General features: G+C 42.2%; 1 long non-coding RNA gene and 1 pseudogene across 1 annotated transcript in view; one reads left to right on the forward strand and one right to left on the reverse strand.

Moving 5' to 3' along the window:
• LOC110289602 (uncharacterized) overlaps positions 1–25,382 on the reverse strand; it is a 121,853-nt gene that overhangs the window by 69,781 nt on the left and 26,690 nt on the right. Inside the window, exons 2-3 of the long non-coding RNA XR_015046067.1 lie at positions 16,644–16,920; positions 709–804 (exon numbers count right to left, since the gene is read on the reverse strand). This is a non-coding gene — a long non-coding RNA (uncharacterized LOC110289602). The remainder of the gene's footprint in view (positions 1–708; positions 805–16,643; positions 16,921–25,382) is intronic.
• The window catches only part of LOC110289197 (glyceraldehyde-3-phosphate dehydrogenase-like), a 542,712-nt pseudogene that overhangs the window by 69,301 nt on the left and 448,029 nt on the right, over positions 1–25,382 (forward strand).

Consider the following 25,382-nt stretch of genomic DNA (forward strand, 5'->3'; position numbering starts at 1 on the left):
GCTTTTGCCTGCCATGGGGTGGCACCACATGTCCAGCTTCTCCAGAGACCGCAGAGAGCAGGGACATCCTGTGATTGCTCACCTGAGCAAGAAGGTTCTGAGACAAAGTTCCATCAAAGAAGAGGAAAAAGAAGAAGAAGAAGAGGAAGAGGAGGAAGAGGAAAGGGAGAATGGAGATGAAAAAGAAGGGAGAAGGAAGAAGAGGAAGATTAGCACAAGGGAGGGGAGGAAGTAGGAAATAAAGGGAAGAACACAACTCCTCCTAACTCCACTTTTGTGTGTGTGTGTGTGTGTGTGTGTGTGTTTTGGTTTTGCTTTTTGCTTTTTGCTTTTTGCTTCTTTTTGCTTTTTGCTTTTTGCTTTTTGCTTTTTGCTTTTTGCTTTTTGCTTTTTGCTTTTTGCTTTTTGCTTTTTGCTTCTTTTTGCTTTTTGCTTTTTTTCGAGACAGAGTTTCTCTGTGTAGCCCTGGCTGTCCTGGAACTCACTCTATAGACCAGGCTGGCCTCGAACTCAGAAATCCGCCTGCCTCTGCCTCCCAAGTGCTGGGGTTAAAGGCCTGTGCCACCACTGCCCGGCTTTTAAGACTTCTTTTTATGTGAAAGAAAAATAATCCCAAGTAGGATCTCTGTATCAGTTGCTATTAAGTTGCTGTAATAAAACACCATGACCAAAGGCAACTTTAGGAAAGGAGAACTTATTTTGACTTACGGTTCTGAAGGGGTGACGATACATTACGGCAGGGAAGTGAGGCAGTAGGCAGCAAGCGTTCAGTCGATGTAAGACGTTGAAAACTCACATGCTCCACTGCAAGCACAAAACAGAGAGAATGAACAGGAAGTGGGGTAAGTGTTCAGTCTCTCAACCCCCCAGTAACAGACTTCACAGTACCTCCCCAAACCCACAGGTCGGAACTGAGTATTTAAATACCCTAGACTTTGGGGGACATTTCTCACTCAAACCACCTATATCTTCCTCCGAAATCAAGTATTGTAATTCTCACCTAAATTAATCCCTGGTGGATCTGCCAACATGCTTAAGTTATACAACTTATTGAAGAATAAAGAAGCCATCTAAAGAAATTTCCATGAGCCTATGTCCTGTGTCCTCAACTGCAGGTACTTACAACCAAAAGAAGGGGGTTTGCAAAAGCAGGCGACATGACCTGTAACAGGAGGGTTGGCATGACTTCCAGATGGTATTTAAGATACTGAGGTGAGTGGGTTCCCCTTCAATATGGTTGAAATAAAAGCAAGCCTTCTGGTCTGAGGGAGGAGCCTGCTAATTGAAGCACCCTGTGGACAGTATAGACAGCAGGAGAGAGTCCTAAAGTGAAAGGAGGGCCTCTCTCTCAAAATACCACTCAAGTTCTTCAAAAGGGCTTCCTGCTTTCATTCTCACTGCGGAGCAAGGATGTCCAAGCTAGTGGGATACAGAGAAATCCATAGACATGAGCCAACCTTAGGATATCCTCTGAGGCAGGACATTATATATATATATATATATATATATATATATACACACATATGTATGTATGTGTGTGTGTAATTTTTAAGTAAAAGATTTTTAACTGTTTAATTTTTAATTGTTAGTGGTTTAATTAAACAACGTGAAACTTACAGTCTAACTGTGTTAGCAGTGAACAGCTCAGGGTGATGACGAAATCTATCGTGCTTTGCAGAAGACCTTCAGATTCTAGAAGGCTGATTCTCTGAGCCCATTTCCTTAGCTACAGTGTTATCATAAAAAAATAAAATAAAATCTTTTTTAAAAGAACATGGATGTAATAGCTCGAGGTCTCTCCACTGGAAAGGTGAGGTCTGTTTCCCTACCCCTTAGGACAATATGGTTTTTGTTTCCATTTGTGTGTGGTGTGCATGTATGTGTGTGTGTGAGTATTTAACGTATTTGAGAGCACATGTGTATTCATGTAAGTGCACATGTACATGAGTGGGACTGAGGTATTTGATGGCTCTTCCATATTATTCACTGAGGCATGATCTGTAGTCAGTTGCAGAGTGAGAGATACACCCTAAACAGCTTGCTCTGAGGATCCCATGTCTCTGCCTGCTGAAATTGCAGGTGGGCTACCAGATCCACCAAGCACTTACATGGGCTCCCAGTCCCCAGGATGGTCTGAAGGCACTTTAATCACATAGGTACTTCTGAAGCCTCAGGCTGGTTTTAATATGGTGCATGGCATGTTCCAGAGCTTAAGCCACAAGAGACCTTTCCATCCTTGCCCACTCTAAGAATGCCCAAGACATGGCCAGAATTTTTCATGGAGGGCAAGAGGTTGGAAGCTAGGTGGAAGAAGACACCCCAGGCAAAGAAAGCACGAAGAACAGCCATGAAAATGAGGCCATCTTGGACCTCATAGTCCAGCTAATCCAGAGATGAATGCAGTTGTATGCAGAGATGAATGCTCATGAAAAACAGCCAGTATCCTCAAGTACCCCAAGAAATGACAAATCCCTGTGGTCTTGGGTCACTATGCTTTTAGCTGGCTTACTATACAACTAGTTAATTGACTGTCAACATTAAGGCAGCACTGCACATACGTTAACATTTTAAAGACTTGTTTTATTTTACATTATGTGACTCTGTGTGTAGGTATGTGCACCTGATTGTGAATGTCCCTGGAGCTAAAGTTATAGGCAGTTGTGAGCTGCCCAACGTGGGTGCTGGGGACTGAACTTGGGTCCTCAGTAAGAGCAGTCAGTACATTTTTTTTAAACCACTGATCCAGCTCTCCAGATCGCAATGTTACAATTATTAGGTACATTACACATATATTATATCACATAAAAATAGATGGTGTGGTAATTTGGGAGGTGGAAAGATTGAAAATCGTAGGCTGATCTTCATTAAGAAATGTGGTAACTATCTTATCACTAGTTTCTCTTTCTTCTATACATAATTTACTTTTTATTTTGATTGTGATATATAACCCACACAAGAAAACTGTTCTCCCAAAATGAATGTTAACATTTTGTCATTAATATTAACATGTGTGAATACACATGTATTCTCATACCTGTGAGACATACACATGCACACCACACACACGTTGAAACACATATGCATAATGCATTTCCCGCTTTGGTTAAGATATACAAAACACAGAGTGAAAATACCTGTTCTCCAGACACTAGCCTATTTGCTTGGTTTGATCTGTGCCGTCAGTCAGGACTTACTAGGCAAATGCTGGTTTAAAGAGTAAAGAGAGAGGGTAGAGCTGAGTGGGAGAAGAGGCTGCATCACACACAAAGCCCTGAGATCAACTTGTAGCATCACAAAACTAATTAATTAATTAACCAATTAATTAAAGATGGCAAAGTGCCACTTAGCCTCCCACTTCAGAATCAGATCAAACTAGACCCATGAGGGGTGAGACCCCACACGGTCCCCACCTCTCCCTCAGTAGCTTTTGGCAGTTAAAGCTTGCTGAAGGAGGTAGAGATGTTTTCTTTCCTGGTGTGACCACTGGTAAGTTGCCCACCTCCCTGTAAATGACCCTTAATGATGTAGGCAACCCTAGGGAAGCTCACTGGGTCATCAAGAGAAAAAAAGATATGAAAGTAGAAGGGAGTTGGTAAGAATTGGGGGCAAGGGAGAAGAGAGAATAATAAAGGCATGAATGTGATCAAATTGTATTGTATACACATATATGTGAAAGCATCACAACAAAATCGTTACTATGTATAATTAAAATATGTTAGTGGGGGCCAGTGAGAAGTCTCAGCAGGTAAAGCTGCTTCATATTAAGCCTAACAGATGGCCTGAGATTGATCCTTCTAACCCACACGGTAGAAGGAGAGAACAGACTGTCGCAACCTGTCTGCTGAACAGACACACGCACTCGCGCAGTCACAGGCACCTGTGTTGGGGGAGGAATGAACTGGATTCTTCTTACATTAAAATATTCCCTGGTTACTCCAGAGGCTCTGTTGTCCCTGGTCCTTACTTATCAGTGTTTCTCCATCACTCTTCTCTCTCTGGATGCTCCTCCATTCTATAACCACCATGCTTTGTTTGCTCCCTGCCCCTTTCTTCCCTAGAGTGTGCATTTCATTTCCCCTCCCCAAGAATGGTCCCTGCTGACCTCAGGAAAAATATTTTGTCCTTGCCTCTCTTTCTCTGTGTGGTAAGTGCAGCCCATCCTCACATCTGTAACTGGAGGGCCAGATGATGGTAGAATATCCAGGCTGCCCTCTATTATTAGCAGCTTTCACCTGTGGTAAGACTTTACAAACTATGAACTCTGGATCAATGTTCAATCTGCTGTAAATTGGGAAAAATGCAGGCAAGGGAAGAAAAATAAATTCTTTCCATCTAAAGGAGAATTTGTGTGTTGTTAACTGCCTGTGTCCTTTAGTGTTTTGATTGTAAAATAAAATAAGTGCTGACCCTCAAAAAAAGAAAACAGAAAGGAAGGAAGGAAGGAAGGAAGGAAGGAAGGAAGGAAGGAAGGAAGGAAGGAAGGAAGGAACCATAAATTCATTGTACTGACCAGGAATTAAGTAAAGCCCAGCAGTGGAGCAGAACATGCTTTGGGTAAAGTATGCCCCTGACAAGGGAAAAGATGTCCAACACCATGGGCAGTCAACTTCTTTAACACAAAGCTATGTATCCTGTCCAACTTTTCCATAATTTGGTGCTAGTCACATTAGATTTTGCCTAAATAATCTCAGTGTTCCTGAGGCAGAGGCAAGAGGATTGCTGCAAGTTCAAGGCTGGCTTGGCCCATAGTGAGTTCAAAGCTAGCTATAGCTGTATAGAAAGTTCCAGACCAAGGAAATCTCATAGCTCTGAGTGCCTCCAAAAAGAAACTAGAGAGAGCACACACTAGCAGCTTGACAACATACTCTAGAACAAAAGAAAGCAAATTCACCCAAGAGGAGTAGATGGCAGGAAATAATCAAACTCTGGAGAAATCAACCAAGTGGAAACAAGAAGAACTATTCAAAGAATCAACCAAACAAGGAGCTGGCTCTTTGAGAAAATCAACAAGATAGATAAACCCTTAGCCAGACTCACTAGAGGGCACAGGGAGAGCATCCTAATTAACAAAATCAGAAATGAAAAGGGAGACATAACAACAGATCCTGAAGAAATCCAAAACACCAGCAGATCCTTCTACAAAAGGCTATACTCAACAAAACTGGAAAACCTGGATGAAATGGACAAATTTGTCGGCAGATACCAGGTACCAAAGTTAAATCAGGATCAGGTTAATGATCTAAACAGTCCTATATCCCCTAAAGAAATAGAAGCAGTCATTAATAGTCTCCCAACCAAAAAAAGCCAGGACCAGATGGGTTTAGTGCAGAGTTCTGTCAGACCTTCAAAGAAGATCTAATTCCAGTTCTTCACAAACTATTCCACAAAATAGAAGCAGAAGGTACTCTACCCAATTCATTCTATGAAGCCACAATTACTCTGATACCTAAAGCACAGAAAGACCCAACAAAGATAGAGAACTTCAGACCAATTTCCCTTATGCATATCGGTGCAAAAATCCTCAATAAAATTCTCGCTAACCGAATCCAAGAACACATCAAAACAATCATCCATCCTGACCAAGTAGGTTTCCTTCCAGGGATGCAGGGATGGTTTAATATACGGAAATCCATCAACGTAATCCACTATATAACAAACTCAAAGACAAAAACCACATGATCATCTCATTAGATGCAGAAAAAGCATTTGACAAAATCCAACACCCATTAATGATAAAAGTCTTGGAAAGATCAGGAATTCGAGGTCCATACCTAAACATGATAAAAGCAATCTACAGCAAACCAGTAGCCAACATCAAAGTAAATGGTGAGAAGCTGGAAGCAATCCCACTAAAATCAGGGACTAGACAAGGCTGTCCACTTTCTCCATACCTATTCAACATAGTATTTAAAGTCCTAGTCAGAGCAATTAGACAACAAAAGGAGATCAAGGGGATACAAACTGGAAAGGAAGAAGTCAAAATACGACTTTTTGCAGATGATATGATAGTATATATAAGTGACCCTAAAAATTCCACCAGAGAACTCCTAAACCTTATAAACAGCTTTAGTGAAGTAGCTGGATATAAAATTAACTCAAACAAGTCAATGGCCTTTCTCTACACAAAGGATAAACAGGCTGAGAAAGAAATTAGGGAAACAACACCCTTCTCAATAGTCACAAATAGTATAAAATACCTTGGCATGACTCTAACTAAGGAAGTGAAAGACCTGTATGATAAGAACTTCAAGTCTCTGAAGAAAGAAATTGAAGAAGATCTCAGAAGATGGAAAAATCTCCCATGCTCATGGATTGGCAGGATCAATATAGTAAAAATGGCTATCTTGCCAAAAGCAATCTACAAATTCAATGCAATCCCCATCAAAATTCCAACTCAATTCTTCAACGAATTAGAAAGGGCAATCTGCAAATTCATCTGGATTAACGAAAAACCTAGAATAGCAAAAACTCTTCTCAATGATAAAAGAATCTCTGGGGGAATCACCATGCCCGACCTAAAGCTGTACTACAGAGCAATTGTGATTAAAAACTGCATTGTACTGGTATAGCGACAGACGAGTAGACCAATGGAATAGAATTGAAGACCCAGAAATGAACCCACACACCTATGGTCACTCGATCTTTGACAAGGGCGCTAAAACCATCCAGTGGAAAAAAAGACAGCATTTTCAACAAATGCTGCTGGCACAACTGGCGGTTATCATGTAGAAGAATGCGAATAGATCCATTCCTATCTCCTTGTACTATGGTCAAATCTAAGTGGATCAAGGAACTCCATATAAAACCAGAGACAGTTAAACTTATAGAGGAGAAAGTGGGGAAAAGCCTCGAAGATATGGGCACAGGGGAAATATTCCTGAATAGAACAGCAATGGCTTGTGCTGTAAGATCGAGAATTGACAAATGGGACCTCATAAAATTGCAAAGATTCTGTAAGGCAAAAGACACTGTCAATAAGACAGAAAGACCACCAACAGATTGGGAAAGGATCTTTACCTATCCTAAATCAGATAGAGGACTAATATCCAATATATATAAAGAACTCAAGAAGGTGGACTCCAGAAAATCAAATAACCCCATTAAAAATGGGGCTCAGAGCTAAACAAAGAATTCTCACCTGAGGAAAACCAAATGGCTGAGAAGCACCTGAAAAAATGTTCAGCATCCTTAATCATCAGGGAAATGCAAATCAAAGCAACCCTGAGATTCTACCTCACACCAGTCAGAATGGCTAAGATCAAAAACTCAGGTGACAGCAGACGCTGGCGAGGATGTGGAGAAAGAGGAACACTCCTCCATTGTTGGTGGGATTGCAAGCTTGTACAACCACTCTGGAAATCAGTCTGGCGGTTCCTCAGAAAATTGGACATAGTACGACCAGAGGATCCAGCAATACCTCTCCTGGGCATATATCCAGAAGATGTTCCAACTGGTAAGAAGGACATATGCTCCACTATGTTCATAGCAGCCTTATTTATAATAGCCAGAAGCTGGAAAGAATCCAGATGTCCCTCAACAGAGGAATGGATACAAAAAATGTGGTACATTTACACAATGGAGTACTACTCAGCTATTAAAAAGAATGAATTTATGAAATTCCTGGGCAAATGGATGGACCTGGAGGGCATCATCCTGAGTGAGGTAACCCAATCACAAAAGAACTCACATGATGTGTACTCACTGATAAGTGGATATTAGCCCAGAAACTTAGAATACCCAAGATACAAGATACAATCTGCAAAACACATGAAACTCAAGAAGAACGAAGACCAAAATGTGGACACTTTGCCCCTTCTTAGAATTGGGAACAAAACACCCATGGAAGGAGTTACAGAGACAAAGTTTGGAGCTGAGACGAAAGGATGGACCATCTAGAGACTGCCATACCTCGGAATCCATCCCATAATAAGCCTCTAAACACTGACACCATTGCATACACTAGCAAGATTTTGCTGAAAGGACTCAGATATAGCTGTCTCTTGTGAGACTATGCTGGGGCCTAGCAAAGTGGATGCTCACAGTCAGCTATTGGATGGATCACAGGGCCCCCAATGGAGGAGCTAGAGAAAGTACCCAAGGAGCCGAAGGGGTCTGCAACCCTATAGGTGGAACAACAATATGAACTAACCAGTACCCCCAGAGCTCGTGTCTCTAGCTGCATATGTATCAGAAGATAGCCTAGTGGGCCATCATTGGAAAGAGAGGCCCATCATTTTTGCCAACTTTATATGCCTCAGTACAGGGGAGCACCAGGGCCAAGAAGTGGGAGTGGATGGGTAGGGGAGTGGGGGGAAAGGGTATGGGGGACTTTTGGGATAGCATTGGAAATGTAAATGAAGAAAATACCTAATTAAAAAGAAAGAAAGAGGGCTGGTGAGATGGCTCAGTGGTTAAGAGTGCCGACTGCTCTTCCGAAGGTCCGGAGTTCAAATCCCAGCAACCACATGGTGGCTCACAACCATCCATAACGAAATCTGATGCCCTCTTCTGGAGTGTCTGAAGACAGCTACAGTGTACTTACATATAATAAATAAATAAATCTTTTTAAGAAAGAAAGAAAGAAAGAAAGAAAGAAAGAAAGAAAGAAAGAAAGAAAGAAAGAAAGAAAGAAAGGAAGAAAGGAAGAAAGGAAGAAAGAAGAAAGTAAGTTCCAAGCCAGACAGAGCTATGTAATGATACCATTTCTTAAAAAAATAAAATAAAAATAAAGTTGGGCAGTGGTGGAGCACGACTTTAATCCCAGCACTTGGGAGGCAGAGGCAGATAGATTTCTGAGTTTGAGGCCAGCCTGGTCTACAGAGTGAGTTCCAGGACAGCCAGGGATACACAGAGAGACCCTGTCTTGAAAAACTAAATACCCTCTTCCGGTCAGAAAAGCACCGGGGCAGCTGGGGCGCAGGGTCGGCTGACACTCGCCAGCTACCCACAACACCTGCCACAGGATCTTAAGACTTCTGGAGAGTGGAACACAGCTTCTGCTCCAATCCAATTGCGCGCGGGACCTGAGACTGCATTAGTTAGGGAAGCAGAAACCGGCCTGAGTAGGGCCACAGGCCTCATCCGGCCGGATCAGCGCCGGGGTAGCTGGAGCGCAGGGTTGCCTGACACCCGCCAGCTACCCACGACCACTGCCGCAGGATTTTGGGACTGCTGGTGAGTGGAACACAGCTTCTGCTCCAGTCCAATCGAGCGGGACCTGAGACTGCTCTGGTTGGGGAGAGAGAAATCCGGCCTACATAGGGCCACAGCCTCTTCCGGTCAGAAAAGCACCGGGGCAGCTGGGGCGCAGGGTCGGCTGACACTCGCCAGCTACCCACGACCCCCACCGCAGGATTTAGAGACTGCTGGTGAGTGGAACACAGCTTCTGCTCCAATCTTTAAACAGTGACAACGATAACAACTAACCCCAGAGATTACCAGATGGCGAAAGGTAAACGTAATAATCTTACTAACAGAAACCAAGACCACTCACCATCATCAGAACCCAGCACCCCCACTTCGCCCAGTCCAGGGCACCCCAACACACCGGAAAAGCTAGACACGGATCTAAAAGCATATCTCCTGATGATGGTAGAGGACTTCAAGAAGGACTTTAATAACACACTTAAAGAAATACAGGAGAACACTGCTAAACAGGCAGAAGACACTAAAGAGGAAGCACAAAAATCCCTTAAAGAATTGCAGGAGAACACTGCTAAAGAGTTACAAATCCTTAAAGAAAAACACGATAACATAATCAAACAGGTAGAAGTCCTTACAGAAAAACAGGAAAACACATCCAAACAGATGATGGAAATGAACAAAACCATACTAGACCTAAAAAGGGAAGTAGACACAATAAAGAAAACCCAAAATGAGGCAACACTGGAGATAGAAACCCTAGGAAAGAAATCTGGAACCATAGATACGAGCATCAGCAACAGAATACAAGAGATGGAAGAGAGAATCTCAGGTGCAGAAGATTCCATAGAGAACATCGGCACAACAATCAAGGAAAATGTAAAATGCAAAAAGATCCTAACTCAAAACATCCAAGAAATACAGGACACAATGAGAAGACCAAACCTACGGATAATAGGAGTGGATGAGAATGAAGATTTTCAACTCAAAGGACCAGCAAATATCTTCAACAAAATTATAGAAGAAAACTTCCCAAATCTAAAGAAAGAGATGCCCATGAACATACAAGAAGCCTACAGAACTCCAAATAGACTGGACCAGAAAAGAAATACCTCCCGACACATAATAATCAGAGCAACAAATGCTCTAAATAAAGATAGAATACTAAAAGCAGTAAGAGAAAAAGGCCAAGTAACATATAAAGGCAAGCCTATCAGAATTACGCCAGACTTTTCACCAGAGACTATGAAAGCCAGAAGATCCTGGACGGATGTTATACAGACACTAAAAGAACACAAATTCCAGCCCAGGCTACTATACCCAGCCAAACTCTCAATTAACATAGATGGAGAAACCAAAGTATTCCACGACAAAACCAAATTCACACATTATCTCTCCACGAATCCAGCCCTTCAAAGGATAATAACAGAAAAAAACCAATACAAGGACAGGAACCACGCCCTAGAAACAACAAGAAGGTAATCCCTCAACAAACCTAAAAGAAGACAGCCACAAGAACAAAATGCCAACTTTAACATCAAAAATAACAGGAAACAACAATTACTTTTCCTTAATATCTCTTAATATCAATGGACTCAACTCCCCGATAAAAAGACATAGACTAACAAACTGGCTACACAAACAAGACCCAACATTTTGCTGCTTACAGGAAACTCATCTCAGAGAAAAGGATAGACACTACCTCAGAATGAAAGGCTGGAAAACAATTTTCCAAGCAAATGGCATGAAGAAACAAGCTGGAGTAGCCATTCTAATATCTGATAAGATTGACTTCCAACCCAAAGTCATTAAAAAAGACAGGGAGGGACACTTCATACTCATCAAAGGTAAAATCCTCCAAGAGGAACTATCAATCCTGAATATCTATGCTCCAAATACAAAGGCAGCCACATTCATTAAAGAAACCTTAGTAAAGCTCAAAGCACACATTGCACCTCATACAATAATAGTGGGAGACTTCAACACACCACTTTCACCAATGGACAGATCATGGAAACAGAAACTAAACAGGGACACAGAGAAACTAAGAGAAATTATGAATCAAATGGATCTGGCAGATATCTACAGAACATTCTATCCTAAAACAAAAGGATATACCTTCTTCTCAGCACCTCATGGTACCTTCTCCAAAATTGACCACATAATTGGTCACAAAACAGGCCTCAACAGATATAAAAATATTGAAATTGTCCCATGCATCCTATCAGATCACCATGGACTAAGGCTGATCTTCCATAACAAAATAAATAATAGAAAGCCAACCTTCACGTGGAAACTGAACAACACTCTTCTCAATGATACCTTGGTCAAGGAAGGAATAAAGAAAGAAATTAAGGACTTTTTAGAGTTCAATGAAAATGAAGCCACAACATACCCAAACTTATGGGACGCAATGAAAGCATTTCTAAGAGGAAAACTCATAGCTCTGAGTGCCTCCAAAAGGAAACTAGAGAGAGCACACATTAGCAGCTTGACAACACACCTAAAAGCACTAGAACAAAAGGAAGCAAATTCACCCAAGAGGAGTAGACGGCAGGAAATAATCAAACTCAGGGGTGAAATCAACCAAGTGGAAACAAGAAAAACTATTCAAAGAATCAACCAATCAAGGAGCTGGTTCTTTGAGAAAATCAACAAGATAGAAAAACCCTTAGCCAGACTCACTAGAGGGCACAGGGAAAGCATCCTAATTAACAAAATCAGAAATGAAAAAGGAGACATAACAACAGATCCTGAAGACATCCAAAACACCATCAGATCCTTCTACCAAAGGCTATACTCAACAAAACTGGAGAACCTGGATGAAATGGACAAGTTCCTAGACAGATACCAGGTACCAAAGCTGAATCAAGATCAGGTTAATGATCTAAACAGCCCTATATCCCCCAAAGAAATAGAAGCAGTCATTAATAGTCTCCCAACTAAAAAAAGCCCAGGACCAGATGGGTTTAGTGCAGAGTTCTATCAGACCTTCAAAGAAGATCTAATCCCAGTTCTTCACAAACTATTCCACAAAATAGAAACAGAAGGTACTCTACCCAACTCATTCTATGAAGCCACAATTACTCTGATACCTAAACCACAAAAAGACCCAACAAAGATAGAAAACTTCAGACCAATATCCCTTATGAATATTGATGCAAAAATCCTCAATAAAGTTCTTGCCAACCGAATCCAAGAACACATCAAAACAATCATCCATCCTGACCAAGTAGGTTTCATCCCAGGGATGCAGGGATGGTTCAATATACGGAAATCCATCAACGTAATCCAGTATATAAACAAACTCAAAGACAAAAACCACATGGTCATCTCGTTAGATGCGGAAAAAGCATTTGACAAGATCCAACACCCATTCATGATAAAAGTCTTGGAAAGATCAGGAATTCAAGGCCCATACCTAAACATGATAAAAGCAATCTACAGCAAACCAGTAGCCAACATCAAAGTAAATGGTGAGAAGCTTGAAGCAATCCCTCTAAAATCAGGGACTAGACAAGGCTGTCCACTTTCTCCATACCTATTCAACATTGTACTTGAAGTCCTAGCCAGAGCAATTCGACAACAAAAGGAGATCAAAGGGATACAAATTGGAAAAGATGAAGTCAAAATATCACTTTTTGCAGATGATATGATAGTATATATAAGTGACCCTAAAAATTCCACCAGAGAACTCCTAAGCCTGATAAACAGCTTCGGTGAAGTAGCTGGATATAAAATTAACTCAAACAAATCAATGGCCTTTCTCTACACAAAGAATAAACAGGCTGAGAAAGAAATTAGGGAAACAACACCCTTCTCAATAGTCACAAATAATATAAAATATCTTGGCGTGACTCTAACTAAGGAAGTGAAAGATCTGTATAATAAAAATTTCAAGTCTCTGAAGAAAGAAATTATAGAAGATCTCAGAAGATGGAAAGATCTCCCATGCTCATGGATTGGCAGGATCAACATTGTAAAAATGGCTATCTTGCCAAAAGCAATCTACAGATTCAATGCAATCCCCATCAAAATTCCAAATCAATTCTTCAACGAATTAGAAAGTGCAATCTGCAAATTCATCTGGAATAACAAAAAACCTAGGATAGCAAAAACTCTCCTCAAGGATAAAAGAACCTCTGGTGGAATCACCATGCCTGACCTAAAGCTCTACTACAGAGCAATTGTGATAAAAACTGCATGGTACTGGTATAGTGACAGACAAATAGACCAATGGAATAGAATTGAAGACCCAGAAATGAATCCACACACCTATGGTCACTTGATCTTCGACAAGGGAGCTAAAAACATCCAGTGGAAGAAAGACAGCATTTTCAACAAATGGTGCTGGCACAACTGGTTGTTAACATGTAGAAGAATGCGAATCGATCCATTCCTATCTCCTTGTACTAAGGTCAAGTCTAAGTGGATCAAGGAACTTCACATAAAACCAGAGACACTGAAACTTATAGAGGAGAAAGTGGGGAAAAGCCTTGAAGATATGGGCACAGGGGAAAAATTCCTGAATAGAACAGTAATGGCTTGTGCTGTAAGATCGAGAATTGACAAGTGGGACCTCATGAAACTACAAAGCTTCTGCAAGGCTAAAGACACCATCAATAAGACAAAAAAACCACCAACAGATTGGGAAAGGATCTTCACCTATCCTAAATCAGATAAGGGACTAATATCCAATATATATAAAGAACTCAAGAAGGTGGACTCCAGAAAGTCAAATAACCCCATTAAAAAATGGGGCTCAGAACTGAACAAAGAATTCTCACCTGAGGAATACCGAATGGCAGAGAAGCACCTGAAAAAATGTTCAACATCCTTAATCATCAGGGAAATGCAAATCAAAACAACCCTGAGATTCCACCTCACACCAGTCAGAATGGCTAAGATCAAAAATTCAGGTGACAGCAGATGCTGGCGAGGATGTGGAGAAAGTGGAACACTCCTCCATTGTTGGTGGGATTGCAAGCTTGTACAACCACTCTGGAAATCAGTCTGGCGGTTCCTCAGAAAATTGGACATAGTACTACCGGAGGATCCAGCAATACCTCTCCTGGGCATATATCCAGAAGATGTCCCAACCGGTAAAAGGACACATGCTCCACTATGTTCATAGCAGCCCTATTTATAATAGCCAGAAGCTGGAAAGAACCCAGATGTCCCTCAACAGAGGAATGGATACAGAAATTATGGTACATTTACACAATGGAGTACTACTCAGCTATTAAAAAGAATGAATTTATGAAATTCCTGGGCAAATGGATGGACCTGGAGGGCATCATCTTGAGTGAAGTAACACAATCACAAAAGAACTCACACAATATGTATTCATTGATAAGTGGATATTAGCCCAAAACTTAGGATACCCAAGATATAAGATACAATTTGATAAACGCATGAAACTCAAGAAGAATGAAGACCAAAGTGTGGACACTGTGCACCTTCTTAGAATTGGGAACAAAACACCCAGGGAAGGAGTTACAGAGACAAAGTTCGTAGCTGTGATGAAAGGATGGACCATTTAGAGACTGCTGTATCAAGGGATCCGTCCCATAATCAACTTCTAAACGCTGACACCATTGCATACACTAGCAAGATTTTGCTGAAAGGACCCAAATATAGCTGTCTCTTGTGAGACGATGCCGGGGCCTAGCAAACACAGGAGTGGATGTTCACAGTCAGTATTGGATGTATCACAGGGCTCCCAATGGAGAAGCTAGAGAAAGTACCCAAGGAGCTAAAGGGATCTGCAACCCTATTGTGGGAACAACATGATGTACTAACCAGAACCCCGGAGCTCTTGTCTCTAGCTGCATATGTATCGAAAGATGGCCTAGTTGGCCATCAATGGAAAGAGAGGCCCATTGGACTTGCAAACTTTATATGCCCCAATATAGGGGAATGCCAGGGCCAAAAGAATGGGAATGGGTGGGTAGGGAAGTGGGGGGCGCTATGGGGGACTTTTGGGATAGCATTGGAAATGTAATTGAGGAAAATATGTAATAAAAATATTAAAAATAAAAAAAAGAAAAACTAAATACATACATACATACATACATACATACATACATAAAAATAAAAGGTTAGTTACGCTTTTTATTACACATGCTATTATTATGATATCTCATTTCAACCTTTGAACTGAAGAACACATATGGGACTATGTTGTCCCCCTCACGGGAGCCATTCTAGCACTTTCTAATGGAACTTCTTATGATAAGTGAAGTGCTGAGCATCTAACATGCATTGGACTGCAGAGACAGCTTGAAGATCTGTGCTTCCTGTGGATGGAGGTCAGCCAGTCAGCTCACAATTCACTGTCACTCCAGCTCAAACCTCGATAGGCACCTGTACACATGTGACTTGCATACATACACATAAATATTTCCCCTTATAAATAAATCTTGAACATGTGTGGCTATTAACTCTTTGATATATAACCATTACAACTGAGAAAACTTCTCTTTAATGGTTTTATTTGTATTCACTTGGGGTTTTTCTTATTATCTGTTTATTTATTGAGACATGGTCTCGCTTTTATCTGAGCTCAAACTAGCACACTCAAGAGATTCTCCCATCACACATGCTGAGGTACCGTCATGCCCCACTGCACCCAGCTCAGTCTAGACTCAATGATTGCCTGTGGATAGTGCCTTTGAGCTTGTCAGTACTGGACACTGAAGGCAATGGCCCCTCCCATGTTCTTCACCAGGCCCACTATCCTCCAGTTTTTTAAATATCATGAATATGTGATTGTCATCCAAAGCAGAGATACCATACTCAGAATAAGTAGAGAAATCAAAGCATCTCCAGAGCTTGTACAATGTCATTCGGCTTGTATCTCACCCAGGAGATTCCATGTCCATAAATGATGGGCAGATGCACTTTCTCAGCATGGAGCACTGTGGGACTTTTACTTCTTCGTTTTCCACACCAGATACAAGTTTCCATGAATGGAAGACAGGAATACAATCTATTGTTTTACTCCCTCTCCCTCTCCTTCTCCCTTGCCCTCCTTTCTCTCCATTCCCCCTCTCTTCTTCCTCACTCTCCTTCCCTCTCTGTCTCTGTCTTTGTGTATGTCCCTGGGCATGTGTGTCTATTTGTGTCTCCCTCCCTTTCAAGTTGTGTCTCTCTGTCTCTCTCTGTCTCTGTCTCTCTGCCTGTCTCTGTCTCTTTCTGTCTCTGTGCATGTGTTTGTCTCTTCTGTGTGCCATTGTCTCTTCTCTCTGTGTCTCTCCCCCTCCCCCTCTCTCTTCCTCCCCCTTTCCTTCTGTGCTAGGAGCACATACTGATTACTACTGACCTTCTTGCCAGCTAAAGTCTCTCTTCCCTGCACGCCATCCCTCCCAGGTACATAAGCTGTATTTTTGTGACTACCCAAATGCAGACATGAACTTTTGGGTATCTTTTCTTTTGGGTTCCCAGTCATGAAGACCGCTGTGGGCTTTGGTTCATACCACCAGCTGAAGGCAGATGCTCACCTTGCTGGACAGTAAGAGGTGTCTATCTGGAAGAGGTGCTTGCCCTGAGAGAAAGCTGCCTTGCAGGTATGGTTTAAGAGAAAGTACTCTCCTCAGGATGGATTCCCGTGCTTCAGAAAACTCTGCTTGCTAATGCAGTCAAGACTTGGACCAGATCCCTTGCCGGCACCTTATGATTCCAAGTCATCTGAGAGCCCACCTGGTAGGACAATGATGTCTTCTAGGCAACACATGGAAAACTAAGGATGAAGATATTGCCTTTAACTTTCCAATCTGCCTGTAAGATAGAAAGAAAATAATTGTCAGGAAAAAAAAAAAAGAATAAACGTGACAAAACTTCTCTACTTGTATTTTTTTTTTACTTATCCTCTCATATGTTTCGTCCCAATCACAATTCCATTCCTCTCAGCTCCACCCCCACCTCCCCTCTCCCCACAATCCACTCCTCCTATTTCCCTTCAAAAAAGGGCAGGCTTCCCAGGGCTATCAACCAAACATGATATATCAAGTTCCAATAAAACTAGGCACCTCCCCTAAGGCTGGACAAAGTGACCCAATAGGAGAAAAGGGTCCCAAAAGCAGGCAGAAGAATCAGAGACAGCCCCCACTACCACCGTTAGGAGTCTCACAAGAAGACCAAGCTACACAACCGTAGCATACATGCAGAGGGCTTAGGTCAGACCCACGCAGGCTCCCTGTCAGTTGACTCTCTGTGAGCCCCCTATGATGCCAAGTTAGTTAATTCTGTGTGCTCATGACTCCTCTGGATCCTACAATCATTCCTCCCCCTCTTCCACAGAATTCCCTGAGCTCCACCTAAAATTTGGCTATGAGCCTCTGCATCTGTTTGCATCAGTTGCTGGATGAAGCTTCTCTTCCTCTCTCTCTCTCTCTCTCTCTCTCTCTCTCTCTCTCTCTCTCTCTCTCTCTCTCTCTCTCCCTCCCTCCCTCCCTCCCTCCCTCCCTCTCTCTCTCTCTCTCTCTCTCTCTCTCTCTCTCTCTCTCTCACTCTGATTGTGTTTGGCTATACCCTATGTCTCTGGGCTTTCCAGCCTCTGGTTCCTGGCTCTCTAGACAGCATCAGGAGTGGGCTCCCTCTGGTGACATGGGCCCCAAGATGAACCACTCTGGTTGGCCACTCCCATAATTTCTGCATCACCTTTACCCCAGCACATCTTGTAGGCAGGACAAACTCTAGGTGGAAGGTTTTGTGGCTTGGTTGCTGTCCCAATTCCTCCATTAGAAGTCTTGCCTGGCTAGAGCAAAAGGTTGGTTCAAGCTCCTTCACTCCCCCCACCCCAATTACTAGAAGTTTTAGCTGCGGTCACCCTCATAGATTCCTGGAACTTTCCACTGCACTACATACCTCCCCCAAAATGTCCCCCTCAATTCCAATTGTGTCTCCTAGTACTCTCTCCCTCCATCCTCCCCCCCGCCCAGATCCCTCCTGTTCCCATCCCCACCTGCCCCCAATCAACCGATAATATCTGTTCTATTTCCCCTTACCAGGGAGATCCATGTATTTCCCCATTTGGGCTCTTCTTTTTACTTAGCGTCTCTGGGTCTGTGGATTGTAGCATGGTTATCCTTTACTTTCAGCTAATGTCCACTTATAAGAGAGTAGAGACCATGTTTGTCTTTCCAGGTCTGGGTTACCTCACTCAGGATGATTTTTTTTCTAGTCCCATCCATTTTCCTGCAAATGTCATGATGTTATTTTTTTTTTGACAGCAGAGAGGTACTCCACTGTGTATCTGTATTTTATCTGTAGGCATCTATGAGGATCTGAGGAAGCCTTGAGTTACTGAGTCCGTAGTAGATGAAGTCCTGCATGCATGTGTATTGTTTCAATGGGCCCAGCCAAATCAAGTATCAATGTCTGATGTCCAAAGCCTATGGGAGTGGCAAAGCCTTCCTTTGGGCTGAGGTTCAGAGGGTGGACAAAGCCTTCTTCTGTCTGAATGTAAATGCTGATAGTGTATGTAAGCACAAGTGTTTACAAATGATTGACCAGTGTGTGCAAAATCTAACAATTAGCAGCTTCTCCCTCCCAGATCCTTACAGCCTGGTCTCCCACAAAAACTTCCTACTATGACTACCTAACTACTCTGCCCTGTAGGAGCTAGCTAACCCCTTCTCCCTGTGCTGTACATAAAAATCTGATTGAGGTTCCAGGGTGTTGTATAGTTGGTGCCACTCCATCAGACGGTGCACAGACCAACTTCTTCCAGCTTTTCTATATGTATGTCTCTGTGTCTGTCCTTTCTTCCTTCTCTCACAACCGGTCATGTTTCCAGGTCTCGGGCTATGCAGGAGGCAGCATTAGTGCTTGGCACATATGTAACATTATCTGTGTGCCTGGTGCCCTCAGAGGCCAAAGAGGGCATTGACAGGTGTGAGCCACCATGGGAGTGCCGAGAATTGTACCCCAGTCCTCTGCAAGAGCAGCAAGTAACATCTGCACCCTCTCTCCAGTCTGAGTAACAGCTTTATTTTTGGATTGACCAGGCAGAGCACACTGTTAGATACCTGCAGCACAAATGAACCATGGGAAACCAAGAACTATAAAACTGAGCATGTTATTTTGCAGGTTTATAGAGATTACATAAAATTGAAATTGTGCTCATTTGTTGTTGTTGTTTCTGTAGTCAAACAAACAAACAAACAAAAAACAGGTGTGCATTCATTTAGTCTGCTAACTTTGTAATTCAGAAATAGAGAGCCTGGTATGCATGAGCCCTTGTTTTAAACTCCACTTATACAAAAATAGATAATAATTAAGTACAAATCAATACATTAACTATAGGAGTGGCTTTGGTGCCAGGTAGTGAGTGAACAGAAACAGAAGCAAAATAGAAAAAGCTCAAACAACTGAGCAGTAGAAATTTTTGATCTTGACTTTGAGGTCTATGCTAATGAGAACTGACACAAAGAAAGGAAGAAGGTGCTCCCACCAGCTCGGGAAGGTGCTCCCAGCGGCTTGGGAAGGTGCTCCTGGAAGCTAGAGCATGAAATTCTTAGGTGGTGGCAGAACGTTAGTAAAGCTGTCAGCTGGTGCAGTTGTGCAGAAAGTGAGTGTGGTCGCCTCAGGAGACTTTCTAGCATAGAGGAAGGTAGCACTTGGTCTTTTCTTGCTTTAGTAAAATGTGAGACAAGAATAGGAAGTGAGAGGGGGGCTGGGGATGTGTGGCTTGTCCCTTATGAAGCCAGAGGTGGGCGGAATGACCTCTGTGCAAACTTAAGGAAAGTTCAGCCTCCGAGCTCTCCTTTCCACAGAACATTAAATCTAGTCAATGGTTTTCAGAACCTTGATAGTCTAGGAAACTTTCCTATCGGGATTTTTTAATTACCCTCTACAAAATGGGGTTCCCCTATAATATTGTTTTAAGAATAAAAAAAGATTTTAATTACAATTTTAGGCTGCTATTTCAGTGAGCTGGCCCCTGGGCTTACCTTCAAACGAGATGGCTTTGCTCACAGATTCGTCGTTTATTCACTAATGTTTAGTGTCCTGCTTTGTTATCTGAACTTCTTGAAAATGATGCGTGTTTCCCTTGTGTCCTGGGGACTTTATGTGTTGAGGTTTTTTTATTTAAAATATGGTATATGTCTTATTATAACTACGTAAGTGGCTGAAGATAAACAAATTTTGATGGGCATATAGAATGCAGTTCACTGAACTTATCCTACACAAAGTCACCTCAAAATAACTCACTATCAAAATTTGTACTTTTATGTTTAAGAACAAAACTACACAAGTTTGAAAGAATGGTATCAACAATCAACAAATTTCCAGTTACTCTCACTTTGATAATTTGCTAGAGTGTGTACATGTATATGTATATAAATCATGCATGTGTGCATATGTGGGCTTGCATATTTGTGTGCATGAATGTATATATGCATGTGTATGCATGAGTATATATATGTATGTGCATAGGCCATGCATGTGTGCATATCTGAATATACTTATTTGTGGACATGTGAGTGTATACTTGTGTATGCACATGTTTATGTCATGAATGTGCACATAGGTGGAGGTATGCATGTATGGAAGTGTGTATACACATGCATATCAGTGTGTTAGTGTATGATGATATGTATGCATGTGTATATGTTATACATGTGTACATGTGTGTGGATGCTGCTTATGTTCATATATGTGAGAATATTATTTCAGAGGAAGGCATAACTATAATGACCATTTGTCCCGAGAGTCTCACTGTGTGTTCCATAAGCTTGAGAATCACCACAGTAATCCAGGAAGCAAATCTTTGATTTAGAAAATTGAATGTTAATGAAATGGTGTTGTATATAGAAATATTAAATATATCTCATATTATCTTCACTCTCAACCTGTCATCTCAACACTCTTCTCCATAGTAATATTCTTTTGAATCCAGGATTGTATTTTTGTCCATGTTACTCTGGACAGCTGAGAGCTCAGGACGCCTTGTGCGGGGCTGTGCCTCTTGTGAGTTCCCGTGCACTCTCCCGTGCCTTGTTATCTCTGTTCCACTGCTGCACCAACACACTGCACTGGGCCTTCCTTGGGAATGAAAAAATCCTAGAGGGCTCATCCTCTGCCTTAAGGACCCTCCTGGGGCTAAAGCCAGCTCCAAGTGGCAACCAGACTAGGAAGCCTGCCCTGTGATGGCTGGGCTAATCACCCTCCCTTAGAGGATCCTAAGGAAATCCCAGAGCCTTGAGCTTAGATTCTGGAGCCAAAATGGCTTCTTGGGATAAACTCTTCGTAAGCTATTTCCTGCTTAATAAGGATAATAAAAGATCCTGTTTAAAAGATTACAAAGTAAATTGAAACAAGATAAATCAAGCAGAAACAAATGCACCTAATTGGATTTCAAATGAATAACAAAATCACACTGGAGGAAAGAAAGTGCTCAAATTTAAATAATTAATAAATAAGTAAATAAAGCCAGACATGGTGGTATTTACCTGAAACCCCAGTACTTTGGAAGCTCAGACAAGAAGTCATGAATTTGAGGCCAGCATCTCTCGAGATAGTTAAATTTCCAGTTACTCTCACTTTGATAATTTGCTAGAGTGTGTACATGTATATGTATATAAATCATGCATGTGTGCATATGTGGGCTTGCATATTTGTGTGCATGAATGTATATATGTATGTGTATGCATGAGTATATATATGTATGTATGTGCATAGGCCATGCATGTGTGTATATCTGAATATACTTGTTTGTAGACATGTGAGTGTATACTTGTGTATGCACATGTTTATGTCATGAATGTGCACATAGGTGGAGGTATGCATGTATGGAAGTGTGTATACACATGCATATCAGTGTGTTAGTGTATGATGATATGTATGCATGTGTATATGTTATACATGTGTACATGTGTGTGGATGCTGCTTATGTTCATATATGTGAGGATAAAACTTCCAAGCTTGACAAACTAAGTTTAATTACTGTGACCAACATGGTAGAAGAAGAGAACTAACTCCAGAAAGTTGTCCTCAGACTTTCACACATGCACTGTGGCACAGGTGTACCCACGTGTGTATATGTACCTCTGCAGACATACAAAATGAATCAACTAATTAATTAAAAATGTAATTTTAAAACATTTTTGTAAAATAAGAGTTTGCAGAAGCCAGGGATACACTATCAGACTCGAGTTTGAAAAAGCAAACGTGCGCAGGGCATGGAGGCGTACACCTTTAATCCCAGCACTTGGGAGGCAGAGGCAGGTGGATTTCTGAGTTCAAGGCTAGTCTGGTCTACAGAGTGAGTTCCAGGAAACCCTGTCTCAAAAAAAAAGAGAGAAAGAAAGAAAGAAAGAAAGAAAGAAAGAAAGAAAGAAAGAAAGAAAGAAAGAAAGAAAGAAAGAAAGCAAGCAGGGAGGGAAGGAGGAAGGAGAGGGAGAGGGAGAGGGAGAGGGAGAGGGAGAGGGAGAGGGAGAGGGAGAGGGAGAGGGAGAGGGAGAGGGAGAGGGAGAGGGAGAGGGAGAGGGAGAGGGAGAGGGAGAGGGAGAGGGAGAGGGAGAGGGAGAGGGAGAGGGAGAGGGAGAGGGAGAGGGAGAGGGAGAGGGAGAGGGAGAGGGAGAGGGAGAGGGAGAGGGAGAGGGAGAGGGAGAGAAGCAAACACACAAACAAATTAAACCAAGGAGCCAGATGCAGTGTTCCATTCTTAGACTGAAACTTCACAACAGGGAGGCTGAGTATGTAATGCAGTGACTACACGCACTTATCCTGCACATAGAAGGCCTTGGGCAGATAAATAAATAGGTAAATAAAACAGAACAGACTAAACAAACATCAAACACTCGCTAAACATTTATCATGGCTGTGTGCGCTGCTGTCCTGAGGCTTTCTCACAGTCCTGGGCCCAAGAGCAGAGCAGAGGGTGATGTGAGAAACAGCCAGCTCAGTGGTGGGGTCAGAGAGAGCATGAGCCGTCCAGGATGGACCTCTCACTTTTATCATAGAGGGATGGATGGGGAGGGGGGAGTTTAATGCTTGAAAAGACCTAAAAGCGGCAGTCTTCCAGTGCCTAGGTCTGTCTGATGCCTTTGAAGCATGAGACAGTTGTGAGTACCTGTGCCAGGACACACAAAGGAGTGCTCAAAAAATAATGGGGCTGGGGCTGAAGAGACGGCTCAGTGATTAAGAGAACATAGTGCTCTTCTGGAAGACCTAAGCCGATGCCCAGCACCCACAACATTGTGTGACTCCAGCTCCAGAGACTCCAATGCCTCACACACACACACACACACACACACACACACACACACACCCCACATTTAAAAATAATAAGTCTTTTTATTTTATTTTTTTAAGTTGAAGATCAGGGACAGGAATGATTGGCAAATGCCAAAAGGCATATTCCTGAAAACAATCTCAGGCGATTGAGGTGACAATGAGAGTGTTAGATTCTAATCCTTCAGATAAATTAGGATTCATGAGCTCCTGCACACACAACTTAATTATTTTACATCTTAGAAAAGGTGCTGTCCTTAATAAAATAACCCAAAGTTGCTGGGAAGGCCAAGGCCCTACCAAAGGCCTTCAGGTAGAAGACTGTGTCCTAAGCTGTGAGGAGCAGCAAGAAGAGCTTTTCTTCCCCAGTGGGTCCTGTGTGGAACAGGATAAAGGACCACAGTGCATAACCTAAAGACCAGGACTCACACCACAGGCTACCCTGCCCATTTCTGGTACACAGGATACCAGGATCCATTGCCTGGGAACAAGAAAGAAGCAAGCCCAGAGTGTGCTGTCTCTGCTCACCATGCCTGTCAGTTTTCTACTGCTGACTGGTCAGTCACCAGTGAGTGAATGAACAAGACAGTTAATCCTGGTGCAGGTGTGTGGAACCCTCTGCTTAGGGTCAACACAGGATGTCATTCCCCAAGAGCTCATGGTTTTCTGGGCTCACTAACATTTGGCAATATGTATTCCTTGTGGTTGTCGGACTGAAACATCCAACCAGGGTCTTCCATGGAGGCCTCCACTCCCACTGGAAGCTCTTGGCTGCTGGCTACATGGTTCCCACAGGGTTGCACTGGCAGATCCAGACCAACTCCAGATTTATTTCCAAACGTTTTGTTATCCTTCACTGGGATGGTGCGAATAGTTCAGACCTGCTCAGATAATCTGCTAATGATGACATCAAGGTTAAACAACTGGGAAGTGAATCACAGGAGTTCACAATCCTCCCCACAGTCAAGGGATGGTCATACACCTGTGTGCACTGGGAAGCTACAACATGGCAGCCACTGTATGATTGTGCCACTACCACCAGGAGGACAAGAGGAATTCGGTCCTGCGATAGCTAGCCACAGTACAGACAATCAGAGTGGCCTATACCCTAAAACTTAAATCAGTTGCTTAAAATGTGTCTTAAAAAATAGAAAACAGCAACGGAATTTTCAGTCATTTGTCTCAAGAATATAATTAAAAGCTACACACTGATATATACACAAAATAATGAGTAATGTCTGTAATGTCAATCATAAAATTCAAGACCAACTAAACAGCTGACATTCAGGGAACTGGGGAAGAAAGTTACAGAGCACCACTTGTAATGCAGACCTGTACTTGCTTACACAGAAAAGCATCTTAAAGACCTAGTCAAACAGAAAAGTGCCTCACAGTGCAATGCTATGGAATAGCCCCCATTTATTTTATTTATATTATAAATAAATATACCTGTGCATTTAAAATGCCAAAGCTGCACAGATCAAGTTGTCCCTGGTTTCGATCTCTCTGGGCTAGTATTATAGAGGTGTCGTCACCAGAGTGTTTTAGTTAGTTTCAACCTGTATTGTCTTCCAATAAGCCACAACATATTACGTTCCTTATGCTTTGAGAAAGAACAGGGAACCCCAGAGCACAGCCCATCAGCTGAGTCTTCCCATCAGGTTTGAGGCTCTAGGCTCAGTCCGAGCACTTGGAAAGAGAAGAAGAGTAGGGGACCTCAGAGGAAGACATTTTCTCTTTCTGTCATTAAAATGGCAAAGCAATCTTTTTTTTCTCTCCATCTTCAACTTTTTCATAGCGAGAAAAAAATTTCACACTACCTTATCTAATAATACTAAATTGAATGTCTTTTCGGAAAAGAATATTTGAGTTGCTTGCTGATGAGTGACAAGTCCTCAAACCCATAAAATGCACAGAGCTTTGGGACTCGTGGAATCAGGCGAAATAGAGCCAGAGAGCGTAATACGCATTTCTAGAACAATACGGCAATAACAGCAGGC

The sequence above is a fragment of the Mus caroli genome, unplaced genomic scaffold (assembly GCF_978045245.1).
Source record: "Mus caroli unplaced genomic scaffold, Mus_caroli_1 scaffold_2, whole genome shotgun sequence".
Taxonomy (NCBI): Eukaryota; Metazoa; Chordata; class Mammalia; order Rodentia; family Muridae; genus Mus; species Mus caroli.